Source organism: Tamandua tetradactyla, chromosome 5 (assembly GCF_023851605.1).
Source record: "Tamandua tetradactyla isolate mTamTet1 chromosome 5, mTamTet1.pri, whole genome shotgun sequence".
Taxonomy (NCBI): domain Eukaryota; kingdom Metazoa; phylum Chordata; class Mammalia; order Pilosa; family Myrmecophagidae; genus Tamandua; species Tamandua tetradactyla.
The window spans coordinates 183,011,588-183,016,894 of NC_135331.1; the positions used below are offsets into that span (position 1 = coordinate 183,011,588).

A 5,307-nucleotide genomic window follows, 5' to 3' on the forward strand; every position below is an offset into this window, starting at 1 on the left:
GAAAAAAACTGCAAAACATCTTGGGGTCTTTGGTTAGGTAACTGTTTCTTAGATTTTACACCAAAAGCATGAGCAAGGAAGAAAAAAATAGATAAATGGGATTTCAGCCAAACTAAAACCTTTATGCATCAAAGGACTTCATCATGAAATAAAAAATACAGCCGACAGAGTGGAAAAAAATATTTGGAAACCACATATCTAACAAGAGTTTATTATTTAGGATTTATAAAGAACTACAACTCAACCACAGAAAGACAAACAGCCCAATTAAAAATTGATGTGAGATTCGAATAGACATTTCTAAAAAAAATTATACAAATTCCAGTTAGCATAAGAAAAGCTTCTCAATATCATCAGCTATTAGTAAAATGCACATCAAAACCACAATGATATACCATTTCACACACACACTAGAATGGCTGCTAATATAAAACAAACAAACAAACAAAAAACAAGTGTTGGAGAAGATATGGAGATATAGGAACACTCATTCACTGTTGGTGGGAATGTAAAATAAAAAACAGTTTGATGTTCCTCATGAAGCTAAGTACAGAATTATCATATGATCTGACAGTCCCACTTCTAGGCATATACCCCAAAGAATTGAAAGCAGATTTTTGAACATATATTTGCACACTAATATTCATAGTGGCATTATTCACAATAGACAAAAGATTGAATTGATCCAAGTGTCCATCAAAGATAAATGCATAAACAAAATATATTATATGCATGCAATGGAATATTAACCAGCCCTAATAGGGAATGAAGTTAGGTTACACAAAGACATCATGTTGAATGAAATAAGCCAGACACAAATGGACAAATATTGTATGAATTCATGGGTATTAAGTAACCAGATTAAGCAAATTCATAGGATAATAAACTAGAATACAGGATATCAGGGGCTGGGGTGGTGGTGGGGAACAGGGAGTTAATGCTTAATTAGCACAAAGTTCTATTTCGGGTGATGGAAGAATTTTGGTCACAGATGAAGCTGATGGTAACACAACAATCTGAATGTATTTAACCCACTTGAAAGTGGTTTAAAAGGAAAATTCTAGGTTGTATATATGTTACCAGAATAAAAATAAAACAAAACAAAAACACAGTGACTCCTAATGTATACTAACTACTATCATTAATTGTATATTGTTGTTTCACTGGTGATAATGAAGACGCCATACTAATGCAAAATGCCGGCAAGGAAAACTGTATGTGTGTGTATGGTGTTGTGGGGGATGGGGGCGGATTATGCAGAAACTCTATTTTCTGCATTTTTTTTTTTGGCAACCTAAACCACTCTGATAAAATTTAAAAACAAAAACAAAAGAAATGCAATTCACAGATGTTGAATTATTAGAAAATACATTATACATCCTTCAAAAGATTACCGAAATGGCTCTCTCTTAACTGAAGCTTTCCCCTAATCCCCAAACACAAATTGTTTGATGAAAATATCCACCTTTCAGGATTTCCATAGGTCAGTGATGCAGGAGAGGTTTGGCTGGATGGTGCTGGCTTGGGGTTTCTTATGAGGTTGCAGAGAGGTGTGAGCTTGGATTGCAGTTATGTGAAGATTTACTGAGACTAGAGGGTCTACTTCAATGTGGCTCACTCATATGGCTAATGAGGTGGTTCTGGTTGTTGGCTGGAGGCCCCACTTTCCTTAGTCACGGAGTTGCTTGAGTATCCTCATAGAATCATAGCTGGCTTCCCTCTCAGTGAGTGAACAAAGAGGCCAAGACAGAAGCTCCATACCTTTTGACCTAGACAAGGAAGTTATTTCCACAATACTCTATTGGTCACATAGATCAGCTCTGATTCAATCTGAGATGGAACTATCCAAAGATATTCATATCAGGAAACCATGATCATGGTAGACCATCTTGGAGGTTGGCTACCAGAGTCTGTCCTCTTGTTTCCAATGATCCATGTCCCTTTCCTTCACCCACATTATGCCAAAGTCCTCAAAGTCTCATCACATTACAGCCTTAGGTTGAATTGTAGGAGCTCATCGTAAAGACCACATCCAGGTTCTGTTGAGGTTCCCTGGGAGTAGCTCTTTGAGTACAACAAACTCAAGCATAGTTCTTCATTATCTGAAGACCTGCTAAATAAAGGAGATAATTTAATCCACACACCCCCTCCCCAACTGCCACACACATCCCTAAACATATGGTTAGCACACAAGGGTGAGATAGGCATATTACCTCAGCAGATACTGCAAAGAACCTACAAAAAAACAGGACACATGTTGGCATTTCCTTGTTTAGGATTCAGGACATGGGAATGGCTCAAGGTGATTCTTGATTTCATCCTAAGCCATTCCTTCTTTTTTGATTTTTTAAATTTTTTCTCTTTTTTTTTTTAAATATGGAACGCCTCATGAATTTGCATGTCATCCTTGCACAGGGGCCATGCTAATCTTCTCTGTATCATTCCAATTTTAGTATATGTGCCGCCAAAGCAAGCACGCCATTCCTTCTTTTCAATAAAAGTAACCCATGTGTGCCACTGAGTTGTTTTCTCAGCCTATTTTCTTCCTCTTGGAGTTGGAAAGATCCAAAGTTCTCTTAATTTTGTCCTGCTTCTGTCTTTTTCAGCCTAGAAACTGGCAGTGTGTTGAAGAGTGCGTTCATCTTTACAACTCTGTGTGTATCATATGAATCTTTTTGCAATTCATTTAATTAAACATAAGCCATATCCACAAATATGAGCAATAAGCCAATGTCTACCTTGGACTTCTGTTAAGAATACTGAGAGACAACACCTTTAAAATTCTTAGAAGCTCTAGCTGTTTAAAGGAGAGGATCAGTTGAATGCACCATTAAAATTCTTAGATGGTCTTTTCTGTGACAGAACTTGTCTCTGAGACATCACCTTAGACTTTTCTGAGGTCTTAACAAAGGATTTCGTAGTCACACCCTTGTTTCATCTTTTGATCTTTCCTGAGAGTGTCCTGAATTTGATCTTTGCCCAGAAGCCATTTCTTAAATTTAGCACTGTTTGTGTCTAGAAAGCTAGTAATTTTCAAACTCAGTAAGCCTAGACTGATTTCTGTTTTCAAACTCAGTAAGCCTAGACTGATTTCTGTTTAATAGCTCTTTCCGTATCTATCTCCAATCTCATTTTATTATAAGCAACAAAAAAGCTAGATAGGGCTTTCAACACCGTGCTTGGAAATCTCAGCTAGATAACTCAGTTCCTGAGGCACGTTTTCCACTTTCCACGCTACAGTGGACAGCAGTGTTGCTGAATTACTGCCACTGCTAACAAAGATTGAGTCCAATAATATTTCCAATCCTTTCCTCCAGTAACTAAAACATTTCCTTCACTTTCCTTTAAGCCCTAGCAGGATTCTCCTCAAAAGCCATCAGGCTTTTAGTAAAAGACCATTTATGCTTCACTAATACTCTTCTTAAGTCCTTCTAGCTTCTTCCCATTACGTCATCCTAAAGCCACCATCAACCTTTCAGATGTTCATTGTGATAGCACCCTACTTCCAAAACACAAAAATGCGTATGGGTTGTTTATCACTGTGTAATGAATTACCCCAAAGCTTAGTGGCTTAAAACAACAATAATCAGTTATTATCCCTCCTGATTTCTTTGGATCAGGAATTTGGGAGCAGCTTGTCTGGGGGTTACTGACTTGAGGTCCTTCATAAGGTTGCAGTTAGATTTAAGCTGGGAAAACAGGCATCTGAAGGTTTAACTGGAACTGGAGATCCCGCTTAAAGATGGTGAGTATGCCCTTTGACTGCCAGAGTGGTGCTGGTTGCTGAAAGCAGAACTCACTTCTACCATCTGGGCCTCTCTGCTTTTGAGCAGGGGAACTGACTGCTTTGTTCCAAATTATCTTTTCAAGGATGTTTGTATAGTAAATAACCTCTTTAGGTAAAAAACAGTCTCATTCCAGAACAAAGAGAAGGTTGTTTGTTTGTTATTACGTATAATAAAGAAAATACCTCCTTACGGCAAAGATCAAGCAGGTTTACTGCCAATTATTACAAATTTGGGTTACTTAAATTTGGGGTTCATTTCCTTTAACTCACTGCGTATACAAGCATCTTACTCCTCTTTGCACTGATCAGTGGGGATTGGGGCTTGATGAGCTGAAAAAAGTTCTGATACTCTGCTTACTGCCAGTGCTTCAAGTAATAAATTGTCCTCTGACTCAAGAGTTTTATGTCTTCTTCTAGCATCCGTAAAACTGCAGTAGGATAAATTGTTAGCTTGCAAGTAAGGTTAAACTTTAGATTGTTCATAGTTCTTGGCAAGGAGCTGGCTTACCCTAGAGTGAACAATCAAGAGCACAAGGTAGAAGCTGCTATACATTTTTGACTTAGCTGAGAAAGTTACTGCTATGGATAGAATTGTGTCTTTTCAAACAACATATTGAGTTCTAACCCCCGGTCTTGCAAACGTGATCCCATTTGGAAATAGGGATATTTGTTAAAATGAGGCAGAACTGAATTAGTAGAAAATCTGGACACAAACAGAGAAGACAGATGTGATGGAGGCAGAGACTGAGTTATGCCACAAGCCAAAGAATGCCATGCATTGCAGGCAATTGCCAGAAACCTACAGACTTAAGGGCTTTGATTTAGACTTCTAGCCTCCACAATAAATTTCTTTATTATAAGTTTTGAGCCACCCAATTTGTGATACTTTATTATTGAAGCCCTAAGAAGCTAAGACAGGCATACACTGTTATTTCTACAGTATTCTACTGGTCAGCCATAATTCAGGGAGGAAGGAACTACAAAGTTGTGAATACCAGGAGTTAAGGGTTGCTGAAGGCCATCTTGAAGGCTGGCTACCAAAAACACCCTAAAATATTGTAAAAACTTGAGCTCAGAAATAATATGTTGATTATCTTTAAGTTTCTTTCAGAACTCAGATTGGTGTCTTTCATATAATATCTACTCAAAAATATTATTTGTTGAATTGCATTCCTCTAACAAAATTGTATGCCATGTAGGAAGCAAGATTTTCACATGAAATGTGATACGGGGAACTATAAATATGGAAAACATTTCTTAGTGTACTTTTGTTTATCTAATAAACAGGTGAAATCTCAGCATTGACTCAGAAGTAGAACACAAGTCTTACAAAGGCCTACTATGAGAGATACAACTGACTGATTTTGACTACCTAGTATTTTATGCTTTATCAGGATCCTCTGAGCATTCTAGAATAGAATCAAAAGAATAAGATGATATGTCTCAATTTCAAGCAGTCCATCTGCTTAAATTTTTAAAGAGTGGGGAAGAAGGAGAAGAAAAGGATAAATCAAGTTTGT

General features: G+C 37.4%; 1 non-coding gene across 1 annotated transcript; it reads right to left on the reverse strand.

The window, feature by feature from the left end:
* Positions 1 to 2,370: 2,370 nt before the first annotated feature.
* LOC143685273 (U6 spliceosomal RNA) lies at positions 2,371 to 2,477 on the reverse strand. Its single transcript, XR_013176521.1, has one exon. It is a non-coding gene; the product is annotated as a U6 spliceosomal RNA (small nuclear RNA).
* Between the last annotated feature and the right edge of the window lie 2,830 nt (positions 2,478 to 5,307).